The following is a 15,203-nucleotide window of genomic DNA, read 5'->3' as shown; positions in this document are numbered from 1 at the left end:
CCATAAGTATATGAGATATTATGATAGCCTAGTATGCAAGAAGACATTGACGCAGATGATTTAAAGTATTATATGATAAGCTCATGTGAGAGTTACAAATCAGAGTTTATGTGAGGGAGGAGGTAGGGAGAGGGGGGCATCAAGGAGGAGGGCATTTGAGTTGGAAAAGACGGGTAGCATGTGGAGACGGGGAGGGAGTCTTCTCCAGGCAGATACAAAAGGGAGATTTAAAAGTAGTCCAGTTTGTACGAATTTAAAGTTTTGGAAGATAATAAATTAATATAAGAAGCATGGGAATGGAGAGGTGGTGGATTCTGTTAGATCTTGAACGCCAGGCAAAGGAGAAGCGAGTATTTCTCCAACTACAAATTGCAACCAAAAAGAGTGACACATAGGAAGAAGGAACGAAGGAAAGGTTGAGGAAAATGGGAAGGGAGGAGGAGTATGACAACAGGAGCACTTCAGGGGCGCTTATTAAATTTCAATTCAATAGAGATTGGAAGGGCCGGAGCCCACAAATAAAATGCTATATGTAAAATGCTTTACAAACTTCAAAACACTACATAAATGCCCGTTATGATACCACTGAAGCTGCAGCAGCATCTTTGCCGGTAATTGCCTTCATTGCGGAAGTCGAGGCCTCAGTGGTTTCTCGGTGGCTGGGTTTTTGTGCGCATCCCAACTCGGCTTACTCCCCCACGTCTCCGCCTCCGGCAGCAGGCCCCGGGGCCAATGGCTGCACCGGACACCACGTGGCTGTGGGCAGAGGACGCTCCGACACGCAGGAACGTTCTGACCCACTGCACCTGGAATCCTGCGCCCTCCGCCCATCGCGATGTCCCGAGGAGGCACGGGAATTGTAGGCGCCCATGGCGTGGGCGTGGGGTAATGGGGAAACGTCATGTCTGCATTGTCGGTTAAAAAGGGAGCTGGGGGGAACCGGGGCCGCTGTGATCCACTGGCTAATAGGAGGAGGATGATAGCTCTTCGGAACTCCTTGTGCTGCCGTCGGGCTGAACTCTTGAGCCCAGTAAATCCTGAGCACCGCCCACGGGGTGCGGGCCCTAGGTGTACTTTACCCTCTCACCGACCCCTGAGGGAAGCTGACCAGAAAGCAGTCACTGGACCTTCTGCGAGCAGCGTTCTCTCTCTCTGTCTGTCAGTTTCTATTTCTATCTCTGTCTCTCTCCTTTCTGTGTGTATGCGGGCGTGTCTGTCTGTCTATCTCTGCCTGTCTCTCTAGGTCTTTTTCTCTATTTTTCTCAGTTTCTGACTCTGTCCCTATATCTCTTTTCCCCCTATATCTATTTTTCTCTTACTCTGTCTCTTTATGTCTCTCCCTTTGTCTGTGTCTCTATCACTCTGTCTCTATTTCTCTGTTTCTGACTCTCTTTTTGGCAGTTGGGTTAGGTGACTTGCCCAGGGTCACAGAGCTAGTAAGTGTCAAGGGTTTGGTCTGAGGCTGGATTTGAACTCAGGTCCTCCTGACTTCAGGGCCGGTGCTCTAGCCACTGTGCCACCTAGCTGCCCCATCTGTTTCTGACTCTTGTGTGTCTCTGTCTCTTTGTCTCTCTCTCTCTCTCTCTCTCTCTCTCTCTCTCTCTCTCTCTCTCTCTCTCTCTCTCTCTCTCTCTTGCTTGAACTAAATGACCTTAAGGACCCTTCTTGCTTTAAATGATAGGGTTGGACTAGGTGATCTTTCAGGCCCCTCTCTTTCCATGAAAAGCTGGACTTCTAACATCCCTCCTTTCCAGATGAAAAATGAGGGTTGTGATTAGATGACCTTTAAGCTACTTTCCAGCTCTTAAGTCTATGACCCAGTGATCCTGTGTGTTCACCCCACCACCCTGCCCTGGCATTCAGTGGACACATTCTCAAATACCTTGTGTTACCTTGTTTCTCACAGGCTCCTTTCTCTGTTGAGTGTTCTTCACCAGGCAGGTAGCAGAGTCCTTTCAAGTCAAATCAACAAAGGCTTACTAAGTTCCAAGCACTGTGCTAAGGGAAAGGGATAGAAAGAAAAGCCAAAGACAGACCCTGGTCTCAGGAAGGTCACAGTCGAGGCAATGGGAGAGACAACATACAAACAACATTGTACAAAAAAAGATGTGTGCAGGATAAATTGGAGTGAATGAACAGAGGGAAGGCACTAGCATAAGAGCAGTGGGGAAAGGCCTCTTACAAAAGTTGAAATTTAACCTGGGACCTGAAGAAAGCCATGCAAACCAGGAGATGGATATGAGGAGGAAGAGAATTCCAGGCATGGGATACAGTAGTGATAATGGTAATACCTTTGTTTAGCACTATATATAGCACTTGAAAGTTTGCAAAGAATAATACAAATATTATTCTATCCCTAACAGCCTTGAAAGGTAGGTGCTAATTAGTATTCCCATTTAAAAGATGAGGAAATTAAGATAGAGAGAGGTTAAGTGACTTTCCCAGGGTCATACAGCTAGTAAGTATCCAAAGCTAGCTCTGAACTCGGCTGTTCTGGATTCCAAATACTGTACTCCATTAACTAGCAACTGCTGCCTCCAGCTGGCTGGATAGCCAGTGAAAATGCACTCAAAGCCAGGAGATGAAGTGTAGGATAAGAGAAACATGAGTGTCGCTAGAACAGAGTACCTAGAGGGGAGTGAGGTATATAGAATAATGGAAAGGTAGGAAAGGGCTAGCTTATGAAGAGCTTTTAATCATAAGAGCACTGAGTCAGAGGATATAGTTGTGTGACATTGCCAAAGCTACTTTACTTCCCTCCCTTAATGGCAGAAGTGGGGAACTCTGGGTGTAGAGTATTGCATACACTATAAGATCCAGCCCATGCTGATTTATGGGATCATGGATGTAGAGTTAGAAGAGGCTTCAAACATCATCTTGTTGAATCTTCTTGTCTGATAGATGAGGAAGCTAAGGCCTTGGGAAGTTAAGGGATTTACCTGAGGTCACAGAAGTATTAGTGGTAGATTTGAACTCAGTGTTTTCTTCTGTATCGTGTTGGTCCTGCTGAATTGTGTTTTTTTTTCCTCCTCAGTCTTTAAAAATCTTTGTTACAAGGGGATAGTTCACTGGCGGGGTGGTGTCAGAGGCAGAATATATTTGTAAACTGATGTACTGCAAAAAAAAAAAGACATTAAGAATTTGTGAATAGATTAATTGATATCTTTGAAAATTCAATACATAATCAAAAATTGCATACCCACTTAATCAGGAGCCTGTTTTCCCAAAGATTTTGGAAGGATAAAAGCAGTTTTACATGTTTGTATGGGGAAAATGTGAAGGATTCCATACAGTCTTAGTCATGTTTCTGTCATGTATATTATGACAGGTTAGGAAGAGAAAATATGCAATTCTTTCTACAAAAAGTAACAAGTACCAAGGACAGCCTGTATTTGCATTTGTTGTATGTTGGTGTTATTTAGCTATTGATGGCATGCCAGCAGTGTGCTTGGGACTCTATCAAAGTCGAAATAGTGTTTGAGAATGGTGCCTTTGCACATAGTGTGTTTCACTAAAGATGCCCTCACAAAAAAGAGAATGTGTTTACTCTCACAAAGTCTAGGAAGCTGCTTATCTTCCTCCTGGTAACACCTTTCACCTACATCAGCAAATGCACAGGAAAAGTTGTTGCAGCAACCTCATAGATTATATACAACTCTGAAAAGGAGATTTGCAAGACGAGTCTGCAGAGAGGAGTTTGGGGTTGATTTGACTGATTTCTGGCCCTCTTCCCCTGCCAGACTGATCGTTACCATACAAAGTCCAATGCACTGGAAATTTGAAAACTTCAATGTTTTCTGTAATGAGCATATTTTGTTTATCATACTTGGAAGAATGGTAGCATTTCAAGCCCTGCAAGTCCATTGTAGCTGTAGTTCTGTCAAAACTAAATTAGTGAGGATGGGGGAAGGGTTGAGTTGGTATAAAAAGTACTGGAGTTTGACTTAGAAGAGGCAACATAGTATTGTGGAAAGAAACTTGGATTTAGGTGAGAGGATCCAACGTTCAAATCCTAGTTCTGCTGCTTATGGTCTGTGTGACAAGCCACTTCACTATTCTTGGCCTCAGTTTCTTCACCTGTAAAATGAGGAGGATTGGATTAGATAGCTTCTGAGATTGCTTCTAGCTCTAAATCTATAATCCTATGAACTCCATGAGATTTCCAAACTATGACGCGGATTCTAATGTGCCACGTACAAGCTAGATTAATCAATCACTTTAGCTCTCTGGGAATCACTTTCCTCAAATATTAAATGAGAGGGTTTAGAAAAGAGGGTCACTGCAATCCCTTCTAGTTCTAAAATCAATGAACATAGGGGCAGCTAGGTGACGCAGTGGATAGAGCACTGGCTCTGGAGTCAGGAGGACCTGAATTGAAATCCAGCCTCAGACAGTTATTAGCTAGCTGTGTGACCCTAGGCAAGTCACTTAACTCCAGTTGCCTCCAAAAGGAATAAAATAAATGAACATAAACATTCCCTTCCCCACCTCCACTCCTGCCTTCCCCACCACCACCACACACATAGGGCCTAGGTGGTGCAGTGGATAGATCCCTGGGCTTAGAGTCAGACTAGAGCTGAATTCAAATCTGGTCCCACACTGTAAGACTTTAAAACTCAGACTTCCTAATTGTGTGACTCTAGGCCAAGACTTCTTAAACTTTTTCCACTCGTGACCCCTTCAGCACTTCATATGGGGTCGAGACCCACAGTTTAAGAAGCACTGCTAGACAAATCACTTAATTTCCACCTTACTTTCCTCATTTGTGAAATGGGGGTAATAGTACACCTAACTCCTAGGGCTTTTGTGAGGATCAAATGAGATAATATTTGTAGAGTTCTTGTTTCATTCTCCTTCTCTTCCATCCCCAGTGTCCCCTATTAACTTTCATTCCAATACATCGAGGTTCTGTCATTTCTTTGGAGTAGAAATGTCTTCTATAACTGTGCCTAATGAAACATTCTTCTTGTTGGTTCTGGGAGAAAAATTCATGACTCAGTAGCCAGTATTTTGGTGATGAGCCTCCCTCAGCAGTTCCAGAGCCCCATATCTGAAGTCTTTTCGACTTCTTAGGATCTACCAGAGTCTCTGTTGGCAGAGACTTCAAGAATCTCTACACCATAATGGAGGACTTGAATAAAAACCTTTATCTGCATTCTGGCAATAGGCCAGAGATAGATTTTTAGCATCTGATTTGATAGCCTTGTCACCAACTTGTTACATGTGTAATTGGGGCATGTCCAGTGGCACTTAATGATGGATACTTGGCTTCAGTACCAATAATAGGAGGCAAGGGAACTAGCATTCATCAGGACGAAGACCTAGGAAATCAGATCCCTGAGACTCATGTGTAGATTCAAGAATTGTAACAGGAGGCATGACTTTGAAAATGAAACAAAAGCAATCAGATGGGGAGCCACAGAGAGTGGTGACTGGGTATGGAGTCCTGAGATGGTCCTGAACTGCAGCGATGTCCCGAGATACAGTCTACCATCTCTCAAGCCTACACTTAGGATAGGAATCATGCTAATAATATCCAATATCTTCATAATGCTCTAAGGTTTGCGAAGTTTTATATATATTTTTATATATATGAAAAATCTCATTTGATCCATCCAGGAGATGGATTCCACATGGAAGGAACTAGCAACCTAGAGCCAGACTTGAGGCAAATCCTATTCCAGGAGCTGCAGAGACTGCCATACTAAACAGCTGAGTAGTGCAGTGGATAGAGTGCTGGCCTGCAATCAAGAAGACTTGAGTTCAAATATGGCCTTAAACATTTACTAGCTATATGACCTTGAACAAGTCACTTAACCTCTGTTTACCTCAGTTTCCTTAATTATAAAGTGGGGATAATAATAATAGCACCTATCTCCCAGCACTGTGGTGAAGATAAAATGAGATATTGGGGGAAGGTGGTGTTTTTTAAATTTAATATTTTATTTTTTCCCCAATTTATGCCGTCATTGCTGGGCTTGGTTGAATAGTCATCATAGCTGCTTAGTTATGGGAGAATTGGTGCTTAATAGAAGGAATTAACTCCTCCCTACTGGCTTTTAAGGTCACGTCTTGGCTGTGATGATGGTGATGTTAGAATGTATCCTCAACTATTAACATTGTGCCTGGCACACAACAAGTGCTGAATAAATGCTTCTGGACTTGATTTGACACCATGCTGCAGATACCCTCAGGGAATGCCTAAGGTTTGAAGAAAGGAAGACAGAAGTGTATGATAGGAGCTATCTGAAACAATTGGCCATTCCAAGTTCCCTAAAAAGATAATGCTTACTTGGAAACTTGTTCTTAAACTCCTTACCTTGTTAAGACTTTCATGGTGAGAGAAGAATGGACTTAGGATAATATAAAAAGCCTGCTGAGAGGGGCAACCATCCTTTCAGTAGCCAATGACCCAGTGGTAATAGCCAGTCTTGAGGAGCAGAATGCCAGTCTATCACTATTCATATGGTCAGTCAGTCAGTCAATGGTCAACAAGAATTTATTATTCAATATGAAAAGCTATGTTATATTTTAGGAGAGTAGTCCCCACCCCCCAAGTCCCTCAAGTCTATGACATGGAAATGATCCAAAAGTACCAGGAAACTGAGGTGGAGAAACATATCAACTATCTTAGAAGACCAAACTTTTTACCTTGTCTTTTATTTGAAGAAGCCACATCCTCCCGTAGGGTTGGAGGGACTGTTGAACAGAACAACAGCCATTGGGACCTTTGTCCTTCAGAGACCATGGACCACAACAGACTGACCTAAATAACTGGGTAATAGGTACAGGATAGAATATTATTAATGTAGCCAGTCATAAGGGGGCACCCAGGACAATCTTTCAGTTATGGTGAGTGATGATAATAATAACAACAACTATATTTATATAGAGCTTTAAGATTTGCAAAGAGCTTTACAGGTATCATCTCATTTGATGTAGTTGGTCAAGGGAATAGAAACATCAATAATTTTTAGAGAGAGTGGGCAGATGTGATGAAATTCGGCCCCAGAAGTCTTTAGTACATCTCTCAGGTACAGGCTCAAGGCTAACTCAGATGTACCAGTTTCCACTAAAGAAGGTTAAGTAAAAACTGCTAAAAGATGGACCATTGTGCTAAGCCAGCCTTCCCAATAAGACAAAAGGGCTTGGGATCAGAGGTAGAGATATCCCTCCTTGGAAATGGCAGCCACAGAGTTCAGTCAAAGAGACTGAGTTATAATTTGCCACAATTTTGGTCCAAGACACGCTAGGTATAGGGAAGTGGAAAATCCAGTTTTAATTTGCCGGAAGATTAAAAACTAGTGGAGCAGTATCAGAAAATAGGGATAGATTTTGGGACTTCCCAAATCCCCCCCAAAATTAACCTTATCTCACTAACTTTGGCTGGGTCCTTTTCTGCTGGACTTGTAGGACCCAATGCAACAGTGATGGTAAGAATAATAAAGAATGTCCTGCTATAGACAGTGGGTCCCAAATGACAATTGTATTATAGTAATGTTATGAAGGACACTTAGAGCATCTATCTAGCCAGCCTATGCAGTGGACAGGTCTCTGTAGAGTGAGAAAGAATAAGTATTCATGTTTGAGTTGTCATGGTGCATTTGGAATCCCCTTGGAGGCTTATGGATATCCCTGGTACATCTAGACTCAGCAAACATATCTGGAGTTTCAATATTGATTGGGACCAACCTCAACCTGTGTACAACATTGGCAGAATACTGCAGTTATTGATCTGGGGCTTGGAATCTAAGTTCTTTATAAATCCATGTCTTTATGTGGAAGTTTATAGGAAGATACAGGAAAATGTATAGAGAACATCAAAGGTGTGTTGAATGTTCCAATTCAAGAGTTGATCCAGAGAAGTCCAACCCTGGGTACCCTATGATATCTGAGGAATGGGAGGATCCTCTGAGGAGGAAACTCATCACAAAAAATCAATACATTAATTATTGTGCTCAGAGAGCCACACAAAGTCCAATTCAGTGAACTAGATTAACAGAGTATTCAGTACCAAATCCCAAAATGATAACTGCAATATTCTGCCAATACCTTGCACAGGTTGGAGTTGGGCCCAACCAATGTTGAAACTCCAGAGATGTTTGCTGAGTCTAGATGTAGCAGGGACACAGTGTTCATTGCCTCGTGGATTCCTAAAATTCTTCTTCCTCATCCACAGAGGTGGTATAGTAAAAGACTATGAAGACTTGGATACATGCAGACTAGGGGACTTTGAATAAAAGAACTACAGTGGATCAGCACACCATGTCACAAGTTCAAGGTGCCTCAGAATCTCTCTCTTCTGGGAAGCCAGTTATTTTTAGTGTCAGTTCTGTCATGCATATGATCAGTTCCCTTTGACAGAAGGTAAGAAAAAGACAATCTTCATTTGTCCAGTGGGATTCTGCCATTTTGAGTGTAAGCCTCAACAGATTTCTGGAACTCCCAATACTTTTCATTGGTTAATGGAAAAAGTGGTGACATGAACTACCTGGAGTTGTTAGTGTTGAATGATTTCATTTGTCTTTGAAAAGATATTAGAAGAGCATGAAGTGTATCTCTGGGTCTAACAGAGAATGCACAGAGCTTCCTTGCCTTTTTTCCAGTTGATCACATATGCTGGCTCAGTTCTTAGACATTCTGCAGATGATGAAGCAATCCCCTTATTGGTCACATAGCAGGAAGAGCTGATGACTCAGTGGACCTTTTAAAAGGGAGTGACCCCATCCCCATGGCTCTCTTACAAGAACAGTGCAGGAAGCATCATGTAAATCTGGCTTATCAGGAAGGGTAGGGAAAGGGTAGCTCACTCTTTTCTATCACTGTGAGTACACAGCAACTAGATCTCAGAACTCTAGCTCTCTCTTCAGTTTAAAGATTCTTTCCTGAATATAGGTGACCAAACTTTACTCTCAAAATGGAAACTGTCCAAGTTTGGAGGTGTCCTTGTAAATTCAAGAGGCCTGGAGGCCCTGGGTCCCTTAGTTAGAACTGGCTGGTAGCTAGTTCTGCAGAGCCTCTGTCAAGTGTATGGGTATGGTACCCCAAGAAAATTGGTTTTCTGTATCTAACCTTTTTTGTGTAGCAGGCTGTCTGTACTCTAGAGATGCTCCTTCTGCCTTACTGGTCTCTCCCCTACCCCCATCCCCCCGCCCCACCCCAGCTCTATCTCTTATCTATTTTTGTCTTGTTATTTTGGTTTGGTTTGGTTTGGTTTTTTTAGTGAGGCAATTGGGGTAAAGTGACTTGCCCAGAGTCACACAGCTAGGAAGTATTAGGGTCTGAGGCTGGATTTGAACTCAGGTCCTCCTGACTCCAAAGCCAGTGCTCTAACCAGTGGGCCACCTAGCTGCCCCTTCTAGCTCTTATCTGGAAAATCCCATATCTGTATTCTTCTTTGCTGGAAATTTTCATCCTAGCTCCCCTGTTTAACACTGCTCATCCCTAGATTAGTGCCACTATCTACTGCCTCTGTTCCTATTCATGTACTGCTGAATGGAGCATGACGAATTCCAGCAACTGTGTTAAATGAGCCCACTGCATATTTATGTTTATCTTTTCATCTGGGTCCTCACTGTAGACCTTAGCTTAAAAGGGCCAAGGTCTCCCATTGCATCCTGGGCCATCTCCAGTCATCCTCATGGATATCTGGCCACTGGACTCTGATGGCTTTGGAGGATAAAGTGAAGCTGGTGACTTTGCACAGGCCACCCTCACTCAAATCAAAGTCAGTTGCAGGTCATGTCATCATCTCCTCCATGTCATGGTTCTCTTCGAGAATGAAGGACAAACCACACAACCTTATACTCCTTCCTAATTGATTCTCTGTTCCCTAGATGGCAATCCTCTCCTGTCTTCAAGCCTCCCAGATCACCTTTTCTTTCCATTCCACCTCACCATCTTCTTTACTGAGAAAATAAGAGGCCATTTGCCAGGTACTTCCTCTTCTCTCTTTTTATACATCTCAGATTCTTATGATGTCTTCCCCCATTCTTTCATTCTTTACCCAGAATCTGATGAAAAGGTAGGTAATTCTTCTTGCCAAGGCCAACCCCTGTCCACGTGGCTTTAATTTCATCCCCTCCCATCTCCTCTAGCAGATTGCCTTCACAATCCTCCCAACTCTTTAATCTTTAATTCCATCCCTAACTAATGAATGGTTCCTTCTTTACTGTTTACAAACAGTCCCAGATCTCTATCCTTAAAAATCTACCAATTGACCCTACCATTCCTTTAAGCTATTATCCTATATCTGTTTACTCTAATTAGTTCCACTTCCTCTCCCCTCATTTACCTCTCAACCCTTTGCAATCTGGCTCCTGATCTCATCTCTGAATTGGAACTTCTCTTTCCAAAGTTACCAGTGAGCTCTTGACATATCTGATGGCCCTTTCTCAATCCTCCATTTTGTCCTCTCTGCAGCTTTTGACCTTGTTCTCTAGCCTCTCCTGGATACTCTCTTCTCTCTGGGTTTTCATGGCACTCTTTATTGTCTCTTGGTTCTTTACCTACCTGTTTGACCACTTCTATGCTATCACCTTTGCTGGATAGTCATTCAAATCCCAAAGCTCTATGCTGGGCCGTTTTCTCTTTTTTCCCTATATAGTCTCTTTGTTATCCTCATAAGTTCCAGTGGTTTATTTTCTCTAGGCTGGTGACTTCCAGATCTATATATTCAGCCCTAGTCTTCCCTCTGAGCTCCAGTTCCACCTTACCAGCAGATTACTGATTGTTAAGAACTCTTTTGAAGAGGCAGCTAGTTGGTACAGTGGATAGAGTGTTGGACTTGGAGCCAAGTAGACCTTAGTTTAAATACTGCTTCAGATCTTTGCTAGCTATGTGACCCTGGACAAGTTCTTTAAACTTATCTGCCTCAGTTTCCTAACTTGTACGTAATAGGAGAAAGGCCATTGAGCCTAATACTTATGAGTTCTGTTGATGCAATTCCCCACGTAGAAGAAGCTGGAGATTCTGCTTCTGCTGTGATGGTGTGATAGAAATGCCTTAGAGAGACTTTGAAGCAAGTGCAGGAATTCTTTAAATGATTGCTGTCCATTTACCACAGCCTCTTACTGTCTGTCCCTGTTAGCCAGAGCTGACTCCACCTTTAAACTAGTCTTTGTGTCTTGGTGTGAAGTGTCTTGGTTTCACTCCTTTCTCCTTCAGTGCTCTTTCAGTTCTCTTCCTGCATTGGGATTTGAATGGAGAGGCCTTTTTCCTCTGTTCTGAGGCCTTCATGTGGCCCCCAAATACAAGCACTTGATCTTTGCCTCAGCATTTGTTCCTTTGTTTTAGGTAAAAGAAATTAATCTGGAGCTAAAGCCTTGTGAATTTTGAAAATTCAGGGGACCTGGAGGTGAGGTGAGGTGAGATAAGCCCCCAAATGTAGCAAGTTAAGCTCTTTCTCCTTGTATGCCCATAATAAAGTTCTACTGCTTTTAGCATTATTGAGTGGTTTTATGTTTTCTGTAGAAATCTCAAAGTCTCCCAGTGCAGCTCCAATGGACTGAGACAGTGTATCACCTAGTAATCTCAGTGGGAATACCGATCCTAAGAGTGGTTGAATGAAAAAGCATTTATTAAGGTTTAGCTGTGTGCAAAACACTGAGCTAAGTGCTGGGAATGAGACTGAAAAGCAAGACAATCTCTGCTCTCAAGAAAGTCACATTTGAGAAGGGGATTCAGCACATATAGGAGGGCCCAAGTGGCCCTTAGGTTGTGGTGGCAAAGGAAGGAAGGAGAAAGGCATTTATTAAATACCTACTATGTAGCAAGCATCTTGCTAAACCTTTTGCAAATATTAAACCACTTGATCCTTACAACAACCCTGAGAAACAGGTGCTAATATTATCCCCATTTTATATTTTAGGAAACTGAGATGAAGCGAGGTTAAGTGATTTGACCAGGGTTACACAGCTAGCAAGTTTTTGAGGCCAGATTAGAACTCAGGTCTTCCTGACTCTATGTCTAGACCCTTATAAACTTTGCCACCTGGCTGCATACCCTAATGCATCTTCTGAAGTGGTATTTCCATTTATAAAACCAAGCTGGATAATAAAGCTCAGTGGGCCAGATGGCAAGTATCCAGCTAGAGTATGATGTAGAAGGAGCTAACTAACATATCATCTCTGGTGTCATTTCAATTGGTAAACTCTGTCTCTTTATGCTGTTGGCCCATTTGACAGTGTCAATGACTTTGGTGTCAAGAGCTTGCTTTTCCAGGTCTTCAAGTAGTTGCCTGCTGGGAAAATAGAGGATGCAGCATCTTTAAAGACATTTGTTATGTTTCTATAGTGTTTGCTCTCTTGGATGATGGTAGACTGGAGGCACAGAAGTATTGGTATTTCCTGGGCTCTCAGGTGGAGGATTCTGGGAGAAATTGGTTGTGTTGAAGAAAGATAAAAGCATCTGTACTTCTTATTGAAGAACAAGCACCAGCTGAAGACTTTTCTGGTGTAATTCATGTAAATTCTGAGATCGTTATCCCACCTCCCACTCTCACAGATACATCTCTTATCTCTGAGCAAGGCCACATCTCCCTTCTCAGGGCTCTAGGGATACCTCTGAGAGGTCAGGAGTGATTCTCTGAGCCCCCACTGGTATGCTTCCCTCAGGATTATTAATTGAGAACCATTTAGTCATCCAGCCTTAAGTAGCTTTTAGAAAGGGACGTTTACTAAGAATTGTTGGGATGAAATGTCCACCCCAAAAGTCTGTGACATAGCCTCCAGGGGAAAGTGGGCTCAAGAGCATGTATGGTAAAGGGGTAACTCATACCTCCTGGTTGCGGGAAAAAATTCCCAGTAAGCATGGTGTAGTTTCTTGGCTGGACTCCTTTGTGGAGCTATGTACATATGTTGAGTCTGTTCTTTATTATGAGAAGACACTTCCATCAGCTGATCTAAAGATACAACTAGGACACTAATGGAAAGATGGCAACTCCCAAATCCTCCGAAGCTTGCAAAGGCCTTCTCTGGCCAAAGTGTGTGTGTGTGTGTGTGTGTGTTGTGTGTGTGTGTGTGTGTGTGTGTGTGTGTAGGGGGCTAGGGGTTCAAAGGGGAAGAAGAAAGAGGAGGGATACTTGGGCAAGGCTGAAGCCAAGGCCTTTCCTTCCCTCCCCAGGCAAGTATACCCCTGGGGTGCTTTGGAAAGTTATGCTAGTTCTAATTCCTGGAATGAATAGCTTCTTAACTTGATTGATAATTTATAGACAATTTCAAGTTTTCCTATACCTGTCTTTATATGACTCTTGTACAACATCACCCCAGTTTGAAGGACTTTTTATGCTTTATCTAAGGGTCTGAGAATTTGTTTTAAAAAATTTTGACCCTTTGACCCAGCAATAGCACTTCTAGGGTTGTATCCCAAAGAGATCATACAAATGGGAAAAGGACCCATGTGTACAAAAATATTTATAGCAGCTCTTTTTGTGGTGGCAAAGAATTGGAAATTGAGAGGATGCCTGTCAATTGGGAAATGGCTGGACAAGTTGTGGTATATGAAGTAATGGAATACTATTGTGCCATAAGACATTGAGCAGGCAGACTTCAGAAAAACCTGGAAAGACTTGTAGGGACTGATGCTAAGTGAAATGAGCAGAACCAAGAGAACGTCGTACACAGTAACAGCCACATTGTGCAATGACTAACATTGATAGACTTAGCCCTTCTCAGCAATACAAGGATCTAAGACATCTCCAAAGGTCTCATGATGGAAAATGCTATCCACATCCAAAAAAAGGAACTATGGAGTTTGAATGCAGATTGAAGCATACTATTTGCTTTTTTTTCTTCTGTTTTGTTTTGTTTTCTCTTTCTTGTGGTTCCTCCTATTGGTTCTGATTCTTCCTTACAACATCACTAATGTGAAAATATGTTTAATAGGAATGTATGTGTATAACCTGTATCAGATTGTGCACCATCTTGTCAAGGGAGGTAGGGAGGGAGGGGAAGAAAAAATTAAAACTCAAAAACTTACAAAAGTGATTGTTGATAAATAAAAATAAATTAATAAAAAAATGTGAAAGCTATATTTCAATATAATTGGCATTTTTGGTCATCCTATGTTTTATTTACATACTTAAAATATTACTCTGAGAAGGGGCCCCCTGGCTTCACCAGACTGTCTATGGGATCCATGACTCAAAAAAGGTGAAGAACCCTTAGTCTAAGATCTAGGATTGAAATGATTGACTTATTAAGCTATTTACTTACTTTAAGTGGGATGGGGTTGAGTAAATCCATCATCTCACTCTTATACTAGAATTCAGTTTTTTACCGTCAGAAATTTGTTGAATAGCGATGCCATCGGTGATTTCAAATGTGGGCTGATAGGCAAAAAGATTCAAAAGTAGAAAGGTGAAATAGGGGCAATATGTCTTGAACCCTCTGGAACATTTAGGAGAGCACAGGAACAACAAATGTGAATTGGCCTTTAAGAACTTGGTTTATGGTTTCACACATTTAAGAACTGAAAGAGTGCTATAAGATAATCTAGTCCAGCCACCTCATTTTATAGTTGAGGTTAAACTGAGTTTTAGATAAATGAAGTGATTTAATAAAGGATACTTAGGTAACAAATGGCAAATTTAGGATTTGATCTCAAGTCTGCTGACATCCATTGCTTTGTTTTGTTTAGTTCATCATCATCGTACCACACTACCATTCAGTATGAGTATTGAAATCTATACTTGGTGTATTTGGAGTCTGGAGCCTCAAGAGGACAACATCCCAGGAAATCAACTCCATTTGGAAGGGACTGGCCACTCACAGCTGGAACTAAAGTGAATCTAGCCCAAGGAGATGCCAATATACTGAATCACTTGATCTGAAGCACAGTCATGAATTTTCACAGGGAGATAGTTAGACTTTATGGCTCATTCGTCTCCCTTGGAAAGTCATCTTGTTATTTTATCCCAATTAAAGATAGTTCTATTTTAAAATATTTTATTGGTGCCTTTTGTTTCTAATCCCCTTCAGATTGATTGCTCTTGTGATGAAGAAAAACATTGAACATAAACATTCAATGCAGAGATTGTGTCTGACAGCTAAGACAATATTATCTTCTCATAGTTCTTTCGCTTTACCCTGAAGAATGAAGTTTTCTTTCATGATCTCCTTTCTAGGCCTTTATTCTTTTTTTTGTCCCCATGTTACTTATAATTCAAATTCCTTTAAATATTTTGCTATTTGATTCATAGGATG

At 41.9% G+C, this 15,203-nt stretch overlaps 1 long non-coding RNA gene across 1 annotated transcript; it reads left to right on the top strand.

Annotated features, from left to right (window-relative positions):
* The first annotated feature begins 610 nt into the window (after window positions 1–610).
* Window positions 611–14,943, top strand: LOC110213687 (uncharacterized). Its single transcript, XR_002326078.2, has 2 exons — window positions 611–885; window positions 14,638–14,943. It is a non-coding gene; the product is annotated as an uncharacterized LOC110213687 (long non-coding RNA).
* The last annotated feature ends 260 nt before the right edge of the window (window positions 14,944–15,203 follow it).

The sequence above is a fragment of the Phascolarctos cinereus genome, unplaced genomic scaffold (genome assembly GCF_003287225.1).
Source record: "Phascolarctos cinereus isolate Bilbo 61053 unplaced genomic scaffold, phaCin_HiC Scaffold_9;HRSCAF=440, whole genome shotgun sequence".
NCBI lineage: Eukaryota > Metazoa > Chordata > Mammalia > Diprotodontia > Phascolarctidae > Phascolarctos > Phascolarctos cinereus.
Note: the sequence above shows the minus strand (reverse complement) of the source record. Positions and strands in the feature narration are given on the sequence as shown.